At 40.2% G+C, this 26,369-nt stretch overlaps 1 long non-coding RNA gene across 1 annotated transcript in view; it reads right to left on the bottom strand.

Moving 5' to 3' along the window:
• The window catches only part of LOC140683799 (uncharacterized), a 53,208-nt gene that overhangs the window by 10,769 nt on the left and 16,070 nt on the right, over positions 1–26,369 (bottom strand). Inside the window, exon 2 of the long non-coding RNA XR_012055307.1 lies at positions 8,893–8,990. This is a non-coding gene — a long non-coding RNA (uncharacterized lncRNA). The remainder of the gene's footprint in view (positions 1–8,892; positions 8,991–26,369) is intronic.

The following is a 26,369-nucleotide window of genomic DNA, read 5'->3' as shown; positions in this document are numbered from 1 at the left end:
CCTTCCCACTTGTCACTTGTCCTGTTCTGGCCTGACCTCTAACCCTTCTTCTTCCCCAACCATAGGGCATAAGAAATGAATTCTGTGCCCAGTCATGAGGAGGTTTTGAGGCACTACTTCCCCTGCACACATGTACATGTGGAAGTGCCCATGCACAACTGCTCACAACGGAGATAAGCAGGAATAGGACTCCATGCAAAAGAGAGACAAAGGCCTACAATAAGAAATTAGGTAGAAGATAACATTAATAAATCTACATTTCTACTTGGACTGACTTAAGGAGAATTAAGGCATTTTCAGAGATATTAGAGGGTGACTAGATGCTAATGGGCTTTTGAACCAAAACTCCATTTAACTTTGCACATCTCTCTTGCATTTATTTTCTGAGGCTCCTCCTGTACAAGAATTTTGATCAATACAGCTGATCAAACACAGCCATCTGCAATTGTACTGTCTAAATCTGGATTATCAACATATTCTGCCTTTACAAAGAACTGACAGAAACAGCACTTATCATTCACCTCTTGTTAAAGAGGATCTCTAATGTTCAGCAGACACTATATTAAGTAAGTTTAGTCACAAGGTGCCTGCTTTCTCCAAGGTCAAAACCCAGATCCATGTAGCTGTGCCTACAAAGGAAAACATTTCAAATAGTTGAGATGGCTCCTACACTTAATGGCATAATTAATTTAAGCAAAATTTTGAGGAAAACAGTCTTAAATGAAGTAGAATTGAAATCCTGTAAATTAAATTAAAAGTGAATTAAAAGTCTTTACTGTAAAGTAAATTAAAAGTCTTTTTTATATACACTGTACTCACAAGAAATCTTGCAGATGCCTTTGGAATTTTTTTATTTTCTATCAATTTATATATATGTATAAAAGATTGGGAGAGGGGGGCAGGGAGCTCTGTGGTGTTTTGGGGTTCTTTTTTTCACCCTTTTATAGAAAAAAGAACCACAAAATAAAGCACTTAGTTTTAGTTAGACATTAGATTCAAAATTACAACAGCCCATTCATTCAAATGTCTTTTGCAATATATCACACTCACAAAGGTCTCACCTTTTTCACCATAGAGAAAAAAATCATCAGTGGAAGAAAGACATTTCAATTAATAATTCTATTATAAGCTGGGATGTGACTTGGGCACTTTGATTTAGCTGAACTTACTGAAAAAGTATGGATGAGAAGATAAGACTGTGACAGCAAAATCTCTTCTGCAGAAGTATTTTGGCTGGAGAACCTACTAACACTATACAGTATGAGAACATTTAATCCCTGCAGAAGTATGGAAACTCAGAATCTCCATTTTTGTACTCCTTTCGAACTGTATCAGTATCTAACAATTGAGATGAGATCAGGACTTATACCACAAAGTCGTACAGAAAGGCTTAAACAAATTTAAAAATCAAAGGGAAAATGGAGCTGCAGCAGTGGGGAGTTGCTCAAGGTCACTCCACAGGTTTATAGCAGGACTGGAAGTTGAACACTTGAGGCCCCCCTAGAATCCTCTATCTGCAAACTATCCTCAATTCCTACTATCACATAAGCCTTTTAAAACAGGGCTGCATGCTCACCATCCCCAAGGTAATAAAGTTATAAGTCTTCTTTTAAAAACAAGAAGCATTTTTCATCCTTGCACAGGGAGCAGCAAGGCCCTTGAGAGTGTGATATTTCAATGCAAACAGGCTGTAGCTCGGAGGCCATAAAAGACAGACTACTCACAGTAAGCAACAACAGGTCAGTACACTCTAAAATGGGAGTCAGGATTATAATTTCCTGCATAGACATGAAAAAACTAATGCAGATATTATTCCTTGTAATGTGATCAGGCCTGGGTCTAGGCTGTAACAGGTCCTGCTTGCCACTCTTGCTTTATACAAGGCTCAGTACAAGCAGGAAATTTATTACAAGGCTTAGGATGCTCTAGAATGTCTTTCTTACTCTCATCCCACTTTTAAGGGTAATTTCAGCCTTTTCTAGCTGTCTCAAATCCATTTTGGAAAATGCTTATTTAAAAGGACTTGAAATTAAATAGGCCAAAAATTTAAATTTACAGACATTACAAAACATTATCCTTCATCACTTTTTGCTATCAAGTCACAAAGATTGCAAGTGCCAGCTTCTCTGTAACCACCCCAGCAGCACTAACTCAGAGCACACTTGCTGTTAAGCTGACATTCAGCTCTCCAAAATGAAAGTAAAGCTTCATAAACATGATTTCTCCTACTTCCAGCACAGAACCCTTGTTAGTCTTATAAACTACATACATCTTCCAGGCAGAAGGTAAAGGCAACTTGTAGTGGCCACTGCTGCCCAAGCTAATAAGAAAGGGACAATATTGTTTTCTTTACATTTCTGACATGACACATCACAAAGAAATGCCAGATCAGGCTCAAGTTACACTAAGCTGCACTGTGCTTTTTGGTCTTGTGATGTGACGTAAGCTCTTACAAAGCAATGGAAGAATTGTAATGTAAAGAAAGGCTTTTGAAAGGTCTGCTAGAAGGAATTAATTGTTGAGCATGGGAAGAAACTAAGTGGCTGGTGTTCCCCAAGAACTAAGTGCTGGCTCCAAGCTGTGCTCCCGGGTTGTGCCCTGCTGGAATGAACAGACCAACCCACATGTCCCATGTCAGTATCAGAGGCCACCCAATGCCATTGGAGAGTGCCAAGTGGCTGGAGGGGACTCTGTTGCCCAGCTGTTTCATGGTAGCTGCAGTACAGAGACCATGCAGCCCACACTCTCCTCTGCCCCCTGAGTGTGGGCACTCCATTTTCCTCCCCCTTTGGGTGACTCAACACTGTCTTATTCCGTACTTTTTTTAACCAGTAGATGATATCTAGTCACTCAGGCTGGGCTAGCCAAAGCATGAGTGCTCAGACACAGAAAACCAGAAGAGAGGCAGCACGACTGTGATGCTACCGGCAGAGCATGATAATAAGGAATCAAATGGAGCCCTTGTATCCTTTCCCACCCTTATATAGTATTCCCCTCTTTACCTTCAAAGCCAAATATCTTAAACCCTGTAAATTCTAAACCCTATTACAGCTGGAGTGACTCATAAGGATTATAAGACAAGGAAATTTAAAGGAGTCAGAGAAAAGCAGGTGAAAGACAGAACGGCAGGAAACAAAAGTGAGGTTAAGGAGAAAAATCACAGAACAAGAAGAAACAGGATATATCAACTTTAGTAAAGGCTTAAAAAGAAGGTATTTTATGCTAATTTCATGCACAGTAAAGAGTAAGGTGAGAACCAAATGTAAATTGGTTCTCAAGCAAACATCATTGTTATTGTGCAGCCCTGGTTTTAGAAGGGTCACTCTTGAGCTTCAAATCAACGCTTTCATCCTATGCAATATATAAGATGATTTTTCCTTTATTTCTTAAAGCACTGTATAAACTTTACCACTTATGGGAGGCACTTCTTAAAGCAGGGTTCAACATACAAAGGATGGTATGTCCTTTGTAAGTCCTACAAGAGTACTGTGTACATAGCTCTGAGAAGGTGATGTTTATAGCAGCATAACTGAGGCTTTAGGTGTGGAGGCAGAAATTGAAAGAGAGAAGGCCTCGGAAAAGAATTTGAAAATCAACCATGACAGAAACAAATGCAAATTATAATTGAAAGATTTGTTAGTACAGAGCCAATCAAGAATAACACCTATTAAACCTTGTAGTACTCAGAACGTACTAAAGTACACTTGCTCTTCTGGGATTTCAGAAAGGAAGCAACCCCAATACTCCTCATGCATGTTGGGACAGTGACAGTGATATAGCTGCAAATAAATGGAAGATAAAGTTTCCTTCTTCTGTTTGCACCTTCCATAATCTCTGCAGTGGCAAGTCCATATTTGGAAGCCTGTTGGGTAAGCTTTTTTAGAGTTGTTTTATCTTTAGCAAACACTGCTCTCTTTCACAGAATAAAAAAATACATCATAGTTCCTCTTATATTTTTAGATTTAGTTTGTTTTGCTCTTTGTATTTTAAAACAGAAGTGTTTATTTGCAACTGAGGATTCAAGAGGTCATTAGAAATACACCATGTGACAGCACACTGTGACTGCACAGTACTGCAACTCTACAGTACAAGAAACTAACACCAAACACTTCTGTTCTCCAAATCCCCATTTTATACACCCTTCAATTTTTCTACTGTCATATCTTACCATTTTGCTGATATGAAATGCTGCTTTGCCACGATGCTCATGTATTCATATTTTTTCCTTAGAATAACTACAAGTTTTCATTTAAATTATTATGAAAATGAAAATACAATTCAAAGCCAGCCAACCAAAAAAGCTATGTCTTATTGCACACAGTAGGTCTTAATGGTCAAACCTCTTCCTCAGCTAGTTAAGATGTCTAAGATATAGCTGAATATATTGTAATAAAGATCTAATGCACATTCACAAGATGTGATTCACAGGACCTGGGATGCCATTAGGTGGTAAGCACTAGTAAAATTACTTTTTCTTTTTTTTTTTTTTTTTTTTTGCGGTAGTACTTGTAGAATTTTTGCTGTTTAGACCTATCTCTCAGAACTGAATACTGATGTGACAATTGCAGGTTATAACCTGCAACAGGATGTATTATGCCACTGCACTTGAGGAATTGCTCACAAATCATACACTAAATGAAAAATGGAACAGAAAGAGAGTGTTGCCTCTTTCTAGTAATACATCTCTTATGAGTTCTGATTTATTTGTAAACCCAACCTTCAGGTCTTCTATGGACTGCCTTCTAGGTCTTTTCAGACTAATTAACAGCCACTGTTGGAAAAGTTTCTTTTCTTACTAAGAAAAGAAATTTCCTCTTAAATTCTCAGAGTGAAACTGCTGAAGCAGGCATCACACACTCTAACTGGAAGGCTGAAGTGTGGCCATCTCTGCTGCCCTTTTCAGGCCAGGTCCTGTTCTTCCTGCTGCCTTGGAGTTCTGCTGAGCCAGCAGAGTCCTGGTGCACGGAGCAGGGTGAGCTCCTGCTGATGGTGCTTGGGGTTGCTGGGCTGGCCAGCCACATGTAGGACCCACAGGTGCCCTAGATAGGCGGTGGGGAGCATGGTGGCCAACAGGGCTTCCCAGCAGCTCTGTGTTGTGCCCCTTCCCTGCCTCAGCCATGTTTCTGGAGCACCCAACTCCCCATGCTTCAGAGAAGCGTCCTGGCCTTGCCAGCAGCGCTGAGGGCCCACGGCCAGCTCGCCATGGTGTCCCTGCGTGCCTGGCCTTCCTTGGGGAAGCCGGGCAAACCGGCGCTCCGGTACGTCCCGCATCCCGACAAACAAGTTCATTCCTGCCCACACAGCCAGATCAAACAGTGCTCAGGAAACAATCTGGGATCCATATTAGCGCTGGGTATCGCTGCCGCCAGAGCAGCATGGCGGGGCGGGGGAGCTGTGCTTCTGGCACATTCCAATTGACAACAGCTGGCGCGGCTCCGCTACGAGCAGCTGCCTCCGCCGCGGCCCCGCTGCACTGCCCTGCTCTGTGGAAAGCTTTGTTTTGGCTAGGGACGAGTTTGTTGAGCTTTCCTGTGCTCAAGTCTCACACAGAGACTTTCCCTTTGCCCATGGCATGTGACCCTGCCAACTTACAGGGCTCACATCCCCGTAAGTGCAAAAAACAACTTGAAAAACAAAAAAAAAGGCGGGGGGGGGGGAAATAAAAAAAAATAAGGTTAATTAACCTTAGGTCTGTTCTCACCAAAGCAAGGCTGCCATAGATAAGTAATAAAAATAGCCTCTCAATGGTCCTTGTGTCTGTCAGAGTCTCACTCTGTGATCTTTCAGTCAAAACCATGAAAGCGGGAGGGGGAGGAGAGGCTGATTCGCTACTGTCCTTTTCTTGTGCGTGTGTTCCCAAGGCTGCCTGGCTCTGTCCTTCAAATCATCTCCACCAGTAAATCATTTAGCTCAACCTGTCACTGTCAGCCATTGTGAGGAGACAAAAGCTACCCATTTAACCCCAACCATAGCTGATTCACGCAGTGGGGAAGGCAGGCTCACAAAGGGAGGCTAGCAGGGAAGGTGGCAGTTGGATTGGATTTTGTGTAGACTGGTGCTGGTTTTCCCTCTATTTATTTTTTTCTTTTTACTTTTTTTTCCCCCCCTTTCCCTCTGTTATTTTAAGTTAGCAGCACCTCTCATACTGGGATTGTTGTTTGAAGACCACATGTTTGTCAACAGAGCTGTTCTGCTTGAGTAATTTGACCTCAGCCTGGCTTAAAAGGTTTAAAAGGGCAAGAAACGCACATATCAGCATACATCTATTACCCCTTTCACCTGGACAGAGTTTTAGACCATTTTTGTTTCTTAAGGAAAAAAAAATATGCTAACAAAACAAATACATCCAATTAGTCACAGGGTACCAGAGCTATTTCAGCCAACCTGCTGTTTGGAGAAATCTGCACTGCAATTATCAGGTTCATTTCACCTGAAGTATTGCATTAAACTGTCAGTTAAAACCTTGAATCATAAACTCTGCCCAAAATCTGCGCCTCAAATGGGTATCTCTTGAGTTGCAACAGGTTGTTCTCTCTGCCATGCAATCACTCTGCCCAGGTATTTTTGAATTAAAAACTAGTCCTCTATCATAGAAATCTTTACCTTATTGGCCCTGGGCAAAGTTTAGTCTTCATGTAACTCCCACCCACGAGCAAAAAAAAAACCCTGAAAAATTAAACAGGCCATCAGAGAGCAACAAATTAACACTGTTGATAGTAAAATAAAATGCATAGAGAAACCAAAAAATACTGCAGCTAGATCCAAGTTTTATTCCTTTCCCCCACCCTACCAACCCAGTGCAGTGCTATGTTTTAAGAACCAAGCATTTAAGTTGACAATGACTCACAAACACAAAATATGACATGTCTGTGCTCCTCCTGGGATATTTCTGATTTTTGTTATGCCTGTGAGATCCAAGAAATAACTATGCACTATACATTTTTGTAATCTTTTTTAATGTGCCTTTTACAACAAGAAATTCAGGATGTGGTTATTGCTCAGTGTGTTAGACACGTTTATTCTCCTGTTGGGCATTTAAAATGCCTTAAGTCCTCTTTTCACTATGAATTGTGTGTCAAAATGTTGGTTTGGATATCAAATTCTCTCATAACCCTGCCATTAGGAACAGTCTTTGTCTGCCTGAGTCACTCTTTTGATTCCTTTGTTTGGTTTTTTGTGTTCCCCTGACAGGTCTATCCTACACCTTTCTATAGCTAGCAGGGTAAAGCAGAGTTGGGAAAACATGTTTTGCATTACTGAGTTTGCAGTCTCACTGTAAGCTTTCTCACAGATTCTTCTTCAATGGAGGGTGGAGGGGTGGAGAGAAAACATGCTTTTCCCTGAAACTGCAGAGTATGTGAATTGTCTTCTCTTTCAACCTATGGGGCAGTCTTCATAGATTTCAACACAAATGGAAGACTATCTGATTTCCCATTCCATCTGGATTCAGTTTCTTTCTTCCTCTTTGTATAGTTTCTTAGAGACATTATGGAGCTCACTGGAGGGGCTGCTTACATATGACTATGGCAGCTCTGGGCATACTGCCAGAATTTCACTCCAGGAGGCTGCAACAGGAATCTTTAATTAACTTGAACCAAAACACTGAATGGCAAAGAACAAAGGCATGGGACTGGAGAAGGAGAGGATGAAGGGACAGAGCAGAAAATAATGTTTCCCATATTAAAATCTCCATTTTTGGTCATGGTATGACATGATTAGAATGTCGCCTTATATGTATTTACAAGACCATAGGTAATAATTCCCAACTCCTGTCTTACTCAGTATATTTTGCCTTTCTTTCTGCTCATGGAATTAAGATCTCTGATTGACATTTGCTCAACTGACAGAATTCTCTTGACCCTTACATGAGCACAGTTTGATTACATATATCCTCTACAATGTACAACATTAAAAATGTGAGATAACTGAATCTTTCACATCTTGAGATGTGAGCACATCCTGAGCATTGCAAAACTCCCCTGTAATATTGCAAGAGTGCACAGGAGTTCCAGACGCTGAACAAGATCCCACTCTGCACGGCATGGTACCAGTATGGTATGTCCCTGTTCTCAAAAGTTTACATTCTAAGCATAAGCAAGAATTAGATACAGACAGATGAATACCATAACTAGTTACTGAAACAGCATTGTTCATTGTTGTGAAATGTTTTCAAAACAGAATGGATAATGTTTCACACTCATTTTGCAGAAACATAGAAGATGCAAAGCAGCAGAAAATCAGGTCTGAAATACCTTTCTCACTTGAGTTCAAGGAAATGAGATGAGTGGTTTCTTTGCTGTCCATTTGCTGGTTAAATATGTGTGCAGAATAATTACTCTAAATGCAAAACTAATGGTGATTTCATGCATATTCATTCAAGTGAATTTGTGATGGAGGCTCTGGTACTGTTCTAGCTAATGAGGCACAGTTGTTCAAATATTTGTAAAAACAAACATAGAAAGGACTTGTACATGCTCAACATGAACTTATTTACGCATTCAAAGGAATATTCGAGTGTGAATTGATTTGCCAGTTGGTGGCTTGGAGTGTATTATATTTGCATCTCCTGGCTTAATGACATCCTAAAAGAATCCAGTTTGTGGTGCCTCTGATGTGAACCAGCACATGGTAGCTGGCAACAAGCAAGGGAACCCTTAAAAGCACAGCACTGACCCACACAGAAAGGTTAATGTCAACGTACCCAAATTCCAAGGAATTATTTCATCCTCAGAAGCATATACACTTTTTCCTATCCTAAATTTTCAGAACAAATTAAAGCCCCAAAAAACAATCTTTAATTTCCTGTTTTAAACTGATGGTCGGTATTGCTGCCTAAATATTTATGGGAAAGAAATCACATTTCACTGCTCTGTAAAGCAATCATATACTTACTAGGTACGGTTTGAAAACTTAACATAGAGATGACTGCCAGAATCCCCTCAAAGCAAAAGTTTCCACCAATGCCTGAGGTTGTGTCATGTTAGGAGCACCTGCAAAAGAATGTAAGAATCTTTAAAGTGAATATAACATCTTTGATTAGACTCTGCTCAATTTTGCAGAGATCAGGGGGCCTAGGATAAAAGAATCATGGAATACACCTTAAAGAAGTCTCTGAATTTTTTTGCATGTACCTTCTTTAGAAGCTGTAATACATGGAGAGCAGACCTGAGGAGCTATTTGTAATATATTTGAATTTTTTCTTATTTTCTTCATCAATTTATTTATAACTGTATCTATATTCATGTCTATGAATATGCTTTTTATGAGTTAGTTTGATTCACCTGACTTAAAAAGAGAATTGCATGAGCTATACAAGGACTGCATTTAAACTGAGAACCCAGTTTACATAACAAAATTTCTATCTGCCAAAATATAAATCTGGCTCTGAGGTAGCGTAGCTTAACTACAGAATAATTCCAAAACATTCAATTAAATTTAATAGCATAAACAGAAGAATTTCTCTTCCAAGTTTTCTCTCTCTAAATTTTGTGTGTGTGCATAGATAGATACATATGTGGACTGATAGAGAGAGAAATAATCTGATAGGTAACCAAACACACCCAATGAGAAACTGATCATCATTCTTGAAACCTGTGAAGAATGAGCATGATACAAGTGTTGTTTTCCACCTAATCATTAGTATGCTAGCTCATTCTGGATTACATATGCACTAAAATCTGTTTAAAACATTTAAAGACATGATATATATACAATGAAGGCATCATTAGTAATTTCTGGCCTTGCTCTGGCAGATGGATTGATTTAGCAATATAAACCAATACTTCAAGCAATACAGTCCAACTTAGAAGTTTCTGTAAAATCCTGAGTTGTTATTTATGTTCATAAAAATACCAAAGCAAAGAGTGGTTTCAAATCCAAAGTGACAACAGAATAAAACTTTCTGAAATCCCTAATCAGGATTCATTCCTCATGTGATAGGTTCCACTGACAGTAAAGACAGAGCAGAGGCAAAGTCAATTCACATTATTTTCATGTGAAAAACAGCCCTGATTGTTTTGTACTGACTGATATTTAATTGTGCTGAGTGTTCATGATTGAAAGAAAAATTATTAATGTGTATATTAACAACCTTTCACTACAAAAGTGAATAGGGGATATCCTGCTCCATTTTGTTTTACATCAACTTCTGCTGGAATTTAGCAATTCCCTTTTCTAATGAAAATTAGGTCATTTTGAGTGAGAAACGGCTGCTAGAAATACTGAATACACAATAAAAATAAAGTTACCATCATTAGAAATGCAAGAGTAATAAAATGCCTTGGCTCAAAAGAGATTACTCAATGGGAAGACTTTTTTTTTACTAGCTGACATATCCCCATGCTCAGCAAGATTTCATTCCATGGGAGCTGCTCACTGGTGTGCCAGTACTGCTTTCCAGTTTGCTCTAATTCCCACTAGTTTCTAAATGAGGCCCAGCACTTCTCTACATTAAGGTTCTTCCTTACATCACACTCCAGCAATTTTCACTTTAAAAAAAATGAGGGGAACATCTGAGAATTCTCTTAGAGCAGAATTTAAATTAAATCTCCTTATTAATGATGTATGGATTTCTTTCATTGTTTAGGAGTCCTGTGAGGAGTTGAAAGAAACAAGAAGGCTTTTAGTAATGGGCACTAACGGCACCATTGTCCTTGCATGGAAGCTCTTGGCCATTCAGTGTCACAGGGTCAAAAACAATCCAAGCTCTCACACCAAAGCGGTCTGTAGAAGGCCACACAGACCTCACAACACTGATTCCTTAGAGCTTGGGTGGGTTTTTGTGAGTGACGTGTTAAGTTCAGCATTGAAAGGCAAAGAAATTAATTTTTACTGAATTTTACCATCATCCAGGCTTTCCAAGTCCATTTTTGATTTTCTGAGTTAGGTTGGAACCAGCTAAAGTGTGAATTAGAATTATTATAAGACAGCCTTCTCTTCTAACAATTTGACTTCTGGCCCATTCTCTGTCAAGCACTAGGCAGAGTGTTACTGCCTTGCAAATAAGAGTGATAGAAATCATGGAGGTATACAAAGCAGGGGAGGGAGGAGAGAAAACAGGACTAGAAAAGGAATTTGTTTGACTTCATGAACCTTATGAACTGCTGTATTTAACTGCTAAGAAAATATTTGAGTCTCTTTTTATCTGGTTCTTCTCTCTTTTCCTAGCTTTTGAAATGTGTGACCTGGATGGATGCTTTAAGTTGCAAATGGCAGCCCAAGAAGTCTCATGTACTTCAGAGGGAAGCTAACTGCATATTTCTGTAGAACTGCTAAATAAAATTCAGCCACAGTTAATATTGAGTAATACAACTCCACAATATGTACAAGTATGAAAGCATGGAATAGTTGTGCTATCACAAAGCACAGAATTTATGGTGTTTTGTTGTGTCAGTGAAAAGACTGTGAAAACATGAGAGCCCAAGTGTTGCCAGTATACCAATATACTAAAAAAACTTATTTTCAAAAAAGCATGCTGTTTCATTCTCACTGTCAGAGAAATGTAATAGAATGGGAGAAATAAAAAGCTTCTCATGCACAAAATACATATCAATATTCCTACTCCAAATGCATGTACAGCACAATGCTATTTTTCTGAAGTTTACCTTCTCATACATGAAGTTTTATTTCTCGCCTGGCTTCACAACTCCAGCAAGACTTTCTTTTCAGTCTTTACTATTACCCAATCACAACCTTTACCACATGAGTTTGAGACAGAATTTTTGTTTCCTGAGGGTTCTGAGATAATACACTAAACTCAATTCTTTTTCAATCTCGCACCAGAACCGCACAAGAGGCACTCGGAAGCAGTGGGTGCAAAGTTGGTAACTGAGGACTTATATTTTTAACTGATGTTTTAATGCAAAGAATGTTTACCTCATGTCTTGAGTAAAACTTATGGTAAACCACAGCAGTTCTGTTAGTTTTTTGTACAGTGATGCTCTAGATGAAGAGGAATTTTTTTGTGAGGGGGCTAACAATACTGCAGGGGGCCATCTTGCTTCACTGAACTGGAACATCCAGTCTTTTGAGAGCACTCACACATTAGGTTGTAAGATTACTCTCACTATAGCAACCCCTTTCCTTTTTTTTCTCCCTTTTTTTCTCCCCTGATTTTGTTTTTTTTCCTTTTTAAAAAGATGGCGTTTTACAAATTAACTCTGCCACTACCTATTATCTTCCTCAACACCGTCTATCTTTTCTCTTTCCTAAACCTCCTTCCTTTTGCACCCAGTTTCAGCTGCTGTTTTCAGTGTTTGGCTGCTGCACTTCAGTTTTTATAGAGTTGATTTTTTACAGACAATGGTGGTGTTCTTTGTCCTGCATTATCAGCAATTTGTCAAATTAAAAAATTCAGAGCACCTCTTGATCACTTTGATTCTCACTTTCTCTGAGAACTAGGCTTTGTCTCTATGACACTCTAGCTGAGCAGTTGTGAATGAAAAGTAGACACTGTATGAATGGTTTCAGTCATACATATCTGACAAAACTGCTGCACTGTTGAAGGTGTCAGGGTAAAATTAATCACCTGGTTGGTACAAGAAAAGAGAAAACCTACATATCAATGAACAGCTTGTCCCTCCAAGTAAGAACATCTGAAACAGTAGCATGATTGAAGTCTAAGGAGTTAAAAAAGGTAGATCTTCAAGCAGTCTTTGAAAGCCCAGAGAGAGCTGTTTGAGCCTGACCAGATGTATGGAAACTTCAAAGCTCATGGATCCAGTACTCATATCCAAATTCAGCTGCCTGATGAGTGGGGGAAAGAGCCTCATCTTGCATGAAGACTTACTTGCAGTTAGTTAGATCCACAGGGACAATGATGGATACCTGTCCTGAATATAACTGTTCCTGAATATTAGTGATCCTTCAGTTCACAGAGATCCTTCAAAGGAAACCAGACAGAGAATTTGTGTCCCTGTTTCTGTTTTTGGCATAGACACACAAAAAGCCTACAAGGACATATTTATGGCAAAACATGTTAGATGTAGCCCAAGAAAAACATAGACTGGTTATTACAAAAGGTGAGATACACTGTAAGTATTTGACACAGTGCAGTTTATCCTAATAAAGATTTTTCCTGTCCTCTGACCTTTCTAGCTGACAAGTGAAATCCTGTTAAGAAACTGTGTCAAAAGAACATACCAGACATGTTGGGAGTATTGTTTGTTTTAACAGAAATATACAGTGTATGTCTGACACAAGTACAGAAAGCAAAAGCCTAGGTTATGCAATGCACCTGAGAAGAAGGTTTCTAGACCTCAGTCACTGCAGGAAGGGAAGACCTTTATCTTAGTGGTGAAGTCTGTTTTTGTCCCTGGAGAAATATAAAAATGAGATGGCCAGCTACATATGAGATGGATTTAGGTTGCCGACCCTTGACTTGGTGTTGACAGAAGCTGGGAAAAGGAGGACGAGACTTTCTTGGCTTGAATTGTGTGTCCTGCCAAAGCTATTTTGAAACTAAGTTGGAAATTTCCTTACGACACCATATGTGATAACAAAAGTGACCTTATAGGCAAAATATTTGACTTGCTGCTTCAGGAACCCATACAGCTGTCCTTATAGCTCAGTATAAAGAGCAAAAGAAAGAAGGCAGTGTATCATACTCTGCAGGACTGCAGAACTGCACAATGCTACAAAGACTTAAAAATATTTGGTCATACATCACCAATATGCAGTACCAAGGGACCTTGGACAAAATACCTAATGTAGACTTCATTTCTTTCTTCTTTTTTTCTGATCTTTTTATGTGATCCTTCATCAAATTACTGAAGCAAAGAGAAATGGCCCTTTTAGCAAGAGCATTACAGTCTAATTTAGGGCCAGTAATATTTAACAGAAAAGTGCCCCTTGCAGCAATAACTTTTAAGTTGCTCTGTAAATGCAAGAAGTATTTTATTCACTACAGCTTCTTCTTGCTTCACATATTATTATACCTGATGAGGATATCACTGTTCCTTCTTCATAAGAACAGGGCACTGAAATGAGATGTCTGGCACAGCTGCCTCAGGAGCTGGGCTGCCCTCAGCCAGCACAGCCCAGTGGAGCAGGAGTGGGGGAAGCAGAAACACCTGGCACCTGACAGAGGAAACGCCATTGCCTGAATCCATCCCATCCCCACTGCCATCCATAGAGTAGCTCCATCAGCTCCTGGTACAGGCCACAGATTTTAAATTACAGTCGAGTTAGCACTGGCAAATGCTTTTGCTTCCATGTGAAGAACAGTTTGGCGACCTCAAACCATTTCCTAAAATAGAAGCCACACAGCACAGAGTAACACATAATGGGGCAGTCGAAGGGCAGACTTTATATGTTTATCACTGTAGAGAGAGATTTATCTGTTAACTCTAGGGACAGTCCGTGGCAGATGACTCTTCAACAGCTGGAAGGGCAGTGTGAGAAAGCTTGTTGCCCTGCACTAGGGCCTGTTTGGTACTGGTTCTGTGGCTGGACAGAGGTGCCAGTGCCAATGTAACAAACAGAGAAAGAAATAGTAAAAGTTCAGTCAATAAAGGCTCTTGAGGCCAGAGTCAGGCAGCTTTGGTCAAGCACTAAACTTGGAAGTCTTTTCCCCCAAGGGCTTCCTTTTTTGTCTCTAAAACAAAGGAAAGTGAAATGAAAACAAGAAATGCTAGCTATATAGCAGTGCACCGTGTGACTAAGCCAGCTGTTGCTCTGATACTGTCATTTTTGTAGCCCAGCCTGTTTGGACTGAAGGCAAAGCCTAATTCATCCTACCAAACCTGTTGCTTTTGATAGCTAGACAGGGCAATATATACTAGCATGATATTCTTTAGCCCTGTAAACCTACACACACATGATAGGAAGTCTGAGCTGCCAACAATATATAATGACTGAAAAAACATTTACTATTTAGTAAATTAAGTAGGGGTAACCCTACTAGCAAAAAAGGCTGGTGGAAGTAGTTTCACTAACTCTGTTATTCAGCTACTCTTTCATTAGATGCTTAGTTACTTTTAACACTTCCAAAAGTGCAGAAAGTTATTTACCAAAGTTTCAAGCTTTAGCGAAGATGGCCTCCAGCCCTGAACTTACAGCTATTTATGCACTAGTGTTTTAATGAAAGCCAGGCCAAGTATCTAACAGGGCTGGGGTGAGGAATTGTGGGGGGAGGTTTATATTAAAATGCAATACAGCACCAAAGACAGCAATAGAGACTAAACAAGAGGAAAGTCTTCTCTCCCTGCACTCATTTAGCAAGCACATGGAAATAATTGTTGGCCCAGAGACACATATCCATAATTCCCATTGTGCTTCAAGAGCCAGCACACCAGCCCTGTGCACCCTTACAGAGCACAGAGAGCATTGGAATGCAAATCCGCACACCAAGCATCGGGATTTGCGTACTGTGTTCTCACAATGAGCAACATTATCAATTAGAACAAGGCTCCCAGACCAGGTCAGCAGTCCTGGAGCTCGCAGGAGTTCATCAGCATGGGAAAGACTTGTAAGCGAAGCAGCTCTCCTGTCTTTAAAATAATTGATTTACTATTCATGTCTGATGAAGCCTGAGTTTAATCCAGTGTGCTAAAATAAGGAAAAGCTTGTTGAAACAAGTAAGGGCTACTCATAAAATTCAATAATGTGTTGTTGCTATTTTGACAGATGTTAATTTTTAAAAGTTCATGGACAGTTCAACTAAAATTGTGTGTTTCTTTTGACTACATCATAAAATGACCAAAGCCAAGAAGTTTCTTTTAAGATCTGTGTCATGGAACTGAAAGCTGTGTGCCATGTTAAGTTTTTTTTTCCCTGCACATGGGCCAGACCACTTGAGGTGACAAAAGCAAGGGGGTAGGTGACAGGGCTGGGGAGGGGAGCAATGATGCTCAGCTCCTGCCAGGAAACATGCTGTCCAAGCTTTCCTATTTTTCCACCACATATGGGTGACAGCCAGCAGTAGGTCTGCATCTCCACCCTCAAAGGCATTGCCTCCCCACTGCTTTCTGCCCCACATGCTGTGTGTCATGGCTGCATTGGTAACTCACAGACCAGGCTGCCACACTGCCTGATGTTGTGAGAGAGGAGAAGCACAAAGTTATTAGAAAAGTGCCATGGACCTAGCTACATGAATCAAAACATAAAATTCCACAGGTCTTGATCATTGACTCTGTTGCTCAAGGCAAGCAAGACAGATTGTTTTATCATTTAGATTCAAAAACAAACATTTAATAGGCTACGGTTAAATTTTGGGTTGGGGGCATGGAAGATTACTGCTTGGATTTGAATCAAGGTTCTCAAAAATACTCAAATTTACATAATCAGCACCAAAACACATTGTTGCAGACAACAATCAATTAAGGGGTGTGTGAAAGTCAGCAGGATCTCTCAAACTGAGACCTTTACTCACACTGGAAAAACAGGTTGCACTTGGGAGGGCACAATAACTAATGGAAACAGAAGATTCATACTCTGGCCCAGACTCCAATGTGCTTATTTGAGGAAGAGATGAATTTAGGCCTTTAGTTCTGCAGTTTTTCTAGCTCTGGGATAAAACCAGAAAGGTCATCCACAAAATGGCTTTGCTAAATTCAGATTAATGACTCAAGGCAGTCCATAAACTAGATAGAGTCACAGTAGGCGCATTTGAAAGGTGTCAGTGGAAGACTAAAAAACTGCTTTTCAAAGAAACATAGAATTAATTCCTAGACTGACAGGGAAATAATAGATTTTTACCTAGAATTCTACTTTCAATGTTCCTTTTCATATCACACCATTTCAAAACAAAAATTAAAAACTGGAAGAAATCAGTTAACACCATATAGATATTTATATATAACACAATAGAATTTTGAAATTACTGTACTGAACTGCACGTGGAAATATAAAAATAAAAATACTGATGCTTTGTATCAGAGAACAATACAGGAAATTAATAACGTAAGGTTTTATCATCCTTCCTGACAATAGAAGGGTCAGATATCACAATGAACTCTTCTGGTAACTTTCTAACACGGAGAGCATTTTCAACAACTAAGAAGAAGCAAAAGCAGGGTCCAGCTGTTTGATTTCTCCCACGTATTTCTCCCTGCTTTGCTGTTACTGCTGTTGCCTCACTCTCTAGATCATAAATTGGAGTTGTTTATATCTTAGAGCTCATCAGTGCTGTAAGTTTTCTTGACATAGGCTTCCAAAGAATGGTTCTCCCATATGCTGCACAGCCCCCCCTTACTGAGGTGGCATATGACTTGAAAACAATAAAATAAAATATGACCCTAGGAGAAATATCATTGCATTTCAACAGAACCTACAAATTGAGTCACCACTAGGATTTAGCTGTCAAATGATCCCAGAATCGGAAAGAAGAGCTCTGACTGTAAATTGTGGTCTTAGGACAGTATGATTGCATGCACTTCAGGGCACACTGTTGGGCTGTTTGCTCAGCAGCACTGAAACTCCAGCCTCTGGTAGCATGCTAGTGCCCTTACAAAAGATCTATTGTACTTTCTGCTGTTTACAAACAGCACATGCAACCAGCCAGGTTTCAGCCTGTGTGAAGAAACAGACTAGTAAACAATATCATTGATTGTGCTCCAGTATTTGTGGAAGAATTTGGAAAAAGAATTAAAGTTCTACTAATGATAGTGCAGTTTGCTTACCTGCAATCAAAGTTTAAAAAAAAAAAAAAAAAGAATAGTCACAGTTCAATCTGTGATTTCTTATTTATTTCCTAGACAAAATATTCTGCACTAGGCCCTTGAGTGGTAATTGAAGGTCTACTCTCCCAGCCTACATGTATGACAAAGGGTTTGTCTTGGGCATGTCCCTCTGCCACATGCAGGCAGCACAGCTAATCTGCAGTGGTGGACAAGCTCCAGCTGAGCTCAGTAATGCTACACCTGGCACAAGGATGTGAAACACCTCCCCTAGAAAGCACAGAGGTGTGAGGAATTGCTGCATTCCTTCCTCACCACAATTTCCTTCCACTTTTTTTTTTTTTTTTTTTTTTTTTTGTGCCAAAGGTGCCAAAGGTGTGAATGCTAGCCAGTAATTTCAGCTGTATGTTTTTGTAGCTTTCTAGGCCTCCTTCACCACAAGTTCAATTCAGGGATGAGTGTCACTGCTGTCACTGCACTTCCAAGGCGTTATTGTCTTCTCTAGGCTCAGTCTTAATGCCTGTGTAGATTGCAAGTCATACCAAAGGTATTTTGAGTCACTGTTTGTTTCACCAGCTATCAAAACATTTTAAGGAGCAAGATGGGTTAAAAAAAAAATGTAACTAGTCATTAGCAAGTCTTTTCCTCTCCCCTACCCCTAATTTGCAGAATAGAGACCACTGAGCTGCAAATTAACTGTAATGAAAACGAGGGGAAGGGGGAGACAGAGAAGCAAAACATTAAAAAATCCATTCTGAGCTTCAGAAAGGTCATTTCTCAAAGTACTATTGACACTGGTGAGGAAAGAAAACACACCAACGTTTTTAAGGGGTTAAATAAATATTTTCTAGATTAATATTATGTGCCCATTAATATCTCTCTCTGTGCAGTCCACCGTCGCAGCTATCTTTTAGTTACTCTGTTTACCAAAATGAGGTGGGGAGAGAGAGAGAAAAAGAGAGAGACACTTTCCTTTTAATTCGCTTTGCACTCTGATGGTTGAAGACAAGAAAAAAAAAAAAAAAAGAAAAAAAAACCACCAAAACTTTTCTGGCTCTTTTGAAGGAATGGTCAAAGGTACCTTTGCGGCTCCTTCACAGGGTGAACTAATCTGTGACAAGTGTGGCTAATCTGATAAGGCGGCCGCATGTGCGCTAATGCGCTAATATGGGGGATTCAGAGCAGGCCGCGCTCGGGAAAAACCTCCGCTTCCTAAATGGGCCCTCGCCTGCAATAGCCCTGGCAACATATGCGCATTTTAACACCCGCTTAGCAGGGACACAATGCGGCGGCCTTTGTTGTGCGGCACAGAGGCGCGATTCCCAGGGTGGGAATTTCTGCCTCACAGGCGGCATTCTTTCAGACGGGCGGCAGGGCCTGGTGGCCCGGGCCGAAAGGCGGGAGGGAGAACGCGTGAGAAAGGAAAGCCCCGCCGCTTATCCCTGCGCTGAACGCCCGGGCATTGCCATCCTGCGGCTTGGGCAGGGAGAGGGAGAGGCAGAGAAAGCCTCTGGAAGGAGGGAGGAATTGGTTTAAACATGTTGGTTCAGGTCCCCACCTCCTAGATTATGGTGCTTTATCTAAAATAGAGAGGTTGACACCCGTTTGTATTGTTGTGGTATGCTCTATTTTACAGATTTTCTTTAGAGGGGAATTCTTAAGTTTCCCACTGGAAAGATTAAATGACATTTTCTTGTCCTCCTGATTGTTTTACTGGATCCTCAGGAAAATCTGTGTGAGGGAGGATTAGCAATTTACTTTTAGCCTAGACTGTGCAGAAGAGGACTTCATGGACACTGACAGCTCAAGAGAGAGGCTGCCATCAAGAGATTTCAACTTTGGTCATGGCGGTGGCTCCTCTCTGGACAAACAGATACGTGCCCTGCAGACTTCTCAGGATCCTCGTGGGTTCCCAACACTCCTTTGTTATCGAGTACCCCACAGGTATCCCTAATGCAAAATGGATACAAGAGTGTGACCCCACTTATGTCTGGAAAAAAAGTCTACTCACGTAAGAGGGAAAGATTGCTAACAAGGTCTTGTGAGTGGGGAACAGACCAGGGCTTACCAGCCACACTTGTGAGCGTGCCTTTGTCTGCTTTCTGCTATGGCTGGTGCCAAGACAGCACAGTCACCGTGAGCTTGACAAAAGCACCTGGACAATAAAAAAGCACAAACCGAAATACAGAAAATTCCATTTAAACCAAAGAGCAAAACTGGTTTTTTACCATGAAGGTGACCAAGGTGACTGGAGCATGTTGCTCAGAGAGGTTGTAGAGTCTCCCCTATTTGGAGACAAAACCTAAGTGGACAATATCATGAGCAAGTTGCTTTAGTTGACCCAGCCTAAACCAGGTTGGATGAAGTGATCTGCAGAGAGCTCTTCCAACCTCTGCTATTCTGTCATTGCAAGAGCTCAGCCTGAATCTGTAAGTTCATTAAAGAGTTATTTTGTTTGACTGACGACACAATGACAAAGGCAAAACAACACCAATATTAGCTCCTTTTATCTCAAACAATATTCCTGCTTCATCAAAACACAAAAAGTAAAACTGTAGGGACACCTCAGCTGCAAATATGTCCTCAGAAAAGCGCTTATCCAGAGCAATTAAGATTCAGAGCAGTCCAAGACACAGAACAAACTTGGTCAAGTATTCCCATGAGACCACAACTCTGGTTTTAAAGTTCCATCCTTTTTAGCCTTCTTCCATTTAAATCATATTCCCACATCAGCCACAGACAGATAGCAGGACTGAAAAAATTAAGATTTGTCAAATACTGAGTAGTGTGTTTGGGATTCACATAAAACAATATTATCCCAGCTACTTGACTTGTAGGATTTTTCTCAGCTCTCTGAAAGCATTAGTGAGCAAGAATAGCTCTGGCACATTTCTAAATACGTAAATGGACAAATCTTAGTTATTCCTTTCCACTTTGTTGAATTCAGTGGTACTATTTTATGTCTGAGTTTTGAGTATATAACAATTGACCCCTAGTGAACAGTGACGACATTTCCTCTCAGAGGAAGTCCTGAGGGAAGGAAGGTCCCACACAAACAAACTTCCACTCAGTACAATAGAGTAGCCCACGAATGTGACCATTTTTTCAGGGCATGGGTGAGGCTGACACTCTCTTCCTGCTCATGTAGTCCAGGGCTTATCGCAGTCCTGTTTCCCTGTAATTTAAATGCTTGCATACTTCTACTTCATTTGTATTTTTCCCCACACAGTGCAGATGTATCCCATTTTCCTGTTGCTGTGGAACACGGCCACAATTTCCAACCATGTTACATAAATGACCATCTGTGGTAAAAAAAAAGTGCTGATGCACAAGATTGCAGTGTGAGAATTTTAGCTAGCTAGCAAAATTTAGGCTATTAATACTTCTGACACTTCCTGACAATAAAGGCAAAATGCACTGTTCCCTCTGTTTTAGCGTGCTGCCGTTGTATGATAGCCATGGTCACTGCGTGTAGGGAAGAATCTCCAGGGAAAGGTTAAATAAAACCTACTTGGCTATGCCTAGCTTTCCTTAAGCTTTTCAGTGCACTAAAGGCAGAATAAACTAATCAAAAGTTATTATACTGATAAAGAGAGTGGTATCTAATTACACGTAAGTAAAGAAGGATACTAAGATTTCATTAGCATGTTTTTTGGCATCTTTGCATTTGCTGGAACCCAGAATCAGCAGTGCTGGAAATACTGAAATCCGTGGCACAGATCTCTGCAACAAACACAGCAGTTGTAATAGTAGATGGTGGCAGTAGTAAATTGCAGTGCTTGTGTGGATGGACATAAGAGGAAATAGAGATCCTCAGTGGTTTTCACAGACACCTGGTGAAGTTCCAAGTGCTGGAGGGGCACAAGGCTGGTGTTTTTGTGATCACTCCAAAACTCACACTTCGTGCCTCATCCTCTTCAAAATATTGCTGTAGCAATCTTTCCTTTTCTCTGCCTCTGACTCCTCATCCTGTGATCACTCCTCTCTCACAGCGAGTCTCTCTTCTTTTCTTGTGTCACCCTGCCCAGATTGCCCCAGCTATCCGGTGGCTCCATATCAGATTTCACTTTCCCCTATCTTACTGGTTTCTGTACATTCTCCTAGTTTGAGTTAAAGTTCCCTTCAATCCACTTTGCTATTTTAAAACTTAAAAGCCACAGTGGCCCGAATTAAACCTTTCCAGGATAATTGATTAAGAGTGAAACAGCGCATGTTTTCTCAGGGTTTTGTCTATCTTCAGGAAACACTGCACTATTTTGTTTGAAATTGTGGCAAAAAAGAAAGGACTGGCAGACATACCAAATGGATAAAGTTTGTGAAACCTATACATCAGAATCAGATGTGCTTGGGCAACCTTAATGACTTGTTCTGATAGGCACACACAGTAATATACACACCCGGCTTCTGATAGTCATGCCTGAAGTACCTGCACAAATCAGCCTGTTCATGCACCAACAAGCAAACGTGTGTACATAACAGAGCTCTGGGTGTTGCATGTGTCTGCATGCACTCAGGTGCTGGCTTTCTCCAATGTGCACTTTGCACATACACTTATTTTTCTGCTCTTACAAAACACTTTGAAAATATCTGTGCTCGCTCACATGTAACTTCTCAGTCCTTTTAGCTGCAGCCCTTGAGGACCCATCAAATAGCTTTTAATCCTCTGTCAGAAAATTTTTCTGCTGTTACTTTCTACAGTTGATTTGTATGAGCTGCAGAATGGGATTTTGTTCATTCATAAATAGCAGCAATAGGCAGACATCTATTAATAATAGATTAATAGTAATAACAACAGTACATAGAGCAGAGCAAATCTAGCAATCTAGGGAAAATTAATAAAAACAATGATGTTTTCTTTGCCAGTAAAATTCAGATTTATAATTTTTTCCTTTATAAAGGAAACCTTTGCTTTATAGTCCAAAGACAAAAATGTGAATGAAAAGTACATTTGTTTCTGCTACCATAAACAAATATGATCACACACAAGAGACAAATAGTATGAGTTTCTCAAAATTTTAGGCACATCTCTTTGCAAATTAGGCCAGATTTCCTTTGAATTTTACAGAAGTAGTTATGCAAGTTTCTCCAATTTTCTCAGTGGCCACTGTAAACTGCTTGCCATAACCTTAAAAGATTCTGGGAAACCAAAGCATCTACAAAACCACTGCTTTGGTATTATTTTGAATAAAATCAAAAATTCTCAGTATGCAGGTCTGGAAAAACAATGAATGTAAATGTCACATTCAGCCACTCACTTTTAGTTCAGAATGGATTTTTTTGTGCCAAAGGACTGTACATGGTATATAATCCTTAGCTTGTTCAGGATTTTAATCTGCCATGAAGCATATGGTAAAAAGGTAAGTGTTCTTTAGAATCATTAACTTGCCTAAAGCAATGTGGATGTTCTTTATTTCTTTCTTGAAAGACAAAGACCATCTGAAAGTAGTTAACAGCCCAAACCCTGTAGTTTGCTGAGGCAGCAAGAAATGAACCTGGAAATGTCCCTGCAGGGCTGAGCTTTATGTTAATTAGTCAATTCCCAGGGCAGTGCTTGTATCGACAAGACTATGTTATTGTTCTGTTTCCTCAGTACCGAGAATGTAAGAGCACAACATATAAATACATTTATTTATCATCACCAGAAGCATCAGGGAGATTGTATTATAGCAAAGCTACAGCAGACAGAAATTTGCAGTAACCCAAATTCTGCTGTCACTCTAGTAAGGGAACAAAATTGTCCTTTTCATACAATGCTGCTCATTGCAAAAGGGATTCTTTTCAGAATATCAAAAGTCTTAGGTCAAACTTCAACTTTTAAAAAGCCCATTCAGTGGCATTCATGAAGAGTGGGGCTTTTAAAAGTACTGGACTCACTCTGTTCCTGGGGCTGAGCGAGGGTAAGACAAAACCACCAGAAAGCAGTCCAGAAGAAAAGTAGCTGAGGATTTGCTTTCTTCTAAGGGAGTTGTGGAGCAGCTCAGCCTGGAGAACATGGCACTGCTGCTCACCTCCTGTGCCAGCAAGGATGCTGCACTGCCCAGCAGTGTCAACCAAGACCTGGAAAAGCAAATGCCAGTATGGCATCAGCCCCTTTGTGTTTCCTCACCCTGGATTAGTGTGGCCAGCTCCTGGAAACAGAGTGGTGTGGGATTTTAGACCCAGAGCAGAGGATCTGCAGAAGAAAGCATGAACTCTACATAACTCTGTCCCATTGCAGTACTGTTTAGCTCTGCCCATTACCATTTGCTGCTGGGATCAACTCACATACTGAACAAGGGTAAGGGAAACTGAAAAAAAAAAGAGATTTTTGGATAAGAGTTGACAGAGGCATCCCTTCAGCTAAACCTTTGGCCTGTTAATGTGTCCAGATCCATTCTCCAGCTCTGAGGATAAGTGGCATTAGAATGCTCTAGACTCACATAACCAGCCCTCCTCTTTGTACTTAAATCCAGTTGCCAACATCAGTGCTACCTCTTGGGAAGTGCCTTAGTTCCACAAGAGTCACCCAAGAAATGTTTGGTCAATAACTGGGAGAAGCTGGATAACACAAGCCAAAACTGGGCCAAAAAAGCACAAAGAAGGAGACAGATTTTTTGAAAGTGCTCAAAACAGCCAGTTTGCCATGAGAAACAGAGTCTTTAGAGTGGATTAACAAGATACTTTTTAGTCCATTCCATATACTATGTCCAGAGACTGTTCTAGAAAAAGCCTAATTCAAAGCACATCAAAATTGTTTTCAGTTTTCCCAGAAGTTTTAACAGGCTTTGCAACCTAACCTTCCACATTTGATAATAATCAGCATTTTTCCTAGAACATACCAGAAATCTAAATAAAAGAAGTGTTCTCATAATTTTGAAATCCTGATCTGAATCTGTTTCTGATTAAAAAAAAAAAATAAATTCATTTTTATTTTCCTCCAATGAGTACATACATCTCTGGTAATAATAACAGAATGCAGAAAAAGATTTTTGAGGTGATATTTCCAGTGATGAGTTCCAAATTTTTTGTAGGGGGTAGCATGAAAGAATGGAGCATGAGGGCTTTTAAAACTAAAATGACAGTTAATCTAGTTTGAATGTTAATTGTGCTGATTTCTTTTCAGTCTGAGTCTTTCTAATATATATTCTTTCAGCTTGTGTACAATATTTAAAGATGTGTTACAAAACAAGTTACGCAGCACAAACCCCAGCTGTGTAGCCTAACTTGTTAGTCTTTCTTTTTCTTATGCTAAACAATGAAAAGCCACTTCCATAGAACTGCTATGTGCAATATTTCTGTAATCTTAACATAATTTAATTTCAACCACAGACTGTGTGTCCTCATGCTTTTCTGGGATAAAATTTTCAGAGAAACAAAATCCTTAAAAAAGTAATTAATCATCTGGTTCTGGTTACACAAATGGCCCAATTCTGTGACCTTCAAACCTTCCTCCCCCTCAAAGAAAGCAATAAGAATGTAAAGCAGAGAGACAGATTTTGAGAGGTATTGAGGCTTTGGCTCCTGCTGCCTGTTAAAACATTCTCAACACAGCACAGAGTATCTGCTGTGCCATACAGCAGTGGGCTCTCAGTTTGCTCATGCACTTTGATTTCCTCTTATGGATGGATGAAAGTCCTTCATAATTTTACTTTTGAGTTCTTTACTTGTAATCCAAGCAAACTTTCAAGTGCAGTTTGAAAGTTCGTGATGATCAGATTTAAGTTTGCAAATCAATGTTTACTTAGCACTCCTCGAGAGTTACAGCCTTTGCTTGCAGACTTAATTCAGTAGCAACATACTGCATTGTGCTGCAGACATGGCTGAGTCTCCTCCCTGTGAAAAGCTTATGGTCGTATGTGTACAATCTTCACCTGCCACACAAATTCTCAGCTTGGTAGGTTCCTGATGGACTTACCTGTTACACTATTGACATTCCATTACATGACCCACAGCAAAGCACTACAAGACAGTGCTGTTCTCTGGGAAGGACTGGAGGACAAGTTCTGGGAGTGCTTTACTCACCAGTAATGATGGTGAATCTACCAGGCCCATACTTGGTCCCAACCAGGTGAAGCTGCCAGCTCAGCTCCACAGGGAGGATCCAGACATTGCTGAGGCAGCCCACAGCCGCCACCAGCCACAGCCTGGGCATGGGAACCAGATTTCAATGATGCTGAGACAAATTGCTTGCTTCTCAAGAGTGACAGTAAGAAAAAGTGTGCCTTTTCACCCTCAAAAAATGCTGCTCACATCCAAACAGTAAACATTTTGCCTAAGAAGAGAGATTCTCAAGTAGTCCTGCTCCCTGAATACTTTATTTCCAGACAGCCCCACTAAAACTATTGCAGGGGACATGGGACTCAGTTCAATAGGTTCCCCAGGAACTTCAGAATTTTGTGACTTTGTATTTTCCAAGCAGAAAACAAGGAATCATCATCGTTATGATACACTGGGTTAGAATTTTTCCTGTTGAAATTAGGCACCAAAAACTTATGAAATAAATTGAGTTGTTGTGCCTGTTTGCATTTTAAGGGAATCAAATACTACCTGGTTTCTAGAAAGTTCAATCAAAATTAAGGCCTCACAGCCAATGAACATTTCCTGACTGAAGGTTTAAAAGATTAAACATTTCTACACTGTAAGAACCAATCTATGCCTTTTAGACTAGTCTAAACAAGCCTCAAATAAAATCTTCTGTTTACCATTGCTTCAACAGGGAATTGAAATACAGGCAGTATAAGTTACTTATGCATGGATCATGTGGGAATTGACTGA

Source organism: Taeniopygia guttata, chromosome 3 (genome assembly GCF_048771995.1).
Source record: "Taeniopygia guttata chromosome 3, bTaeGut7.mat, whole genome shotgun sequence".
NCBI lineage: Eukaryota > Metazoa > Chordata > Aves > Passeriformes > Estrildidae > Taeniopygia > Taeniopygia guttata.
The sequence above is the reverse complement of the archived record's forward strand: the minus strand, read 5'-3'. Positions and strand labels throughout refer to the sequence as shown.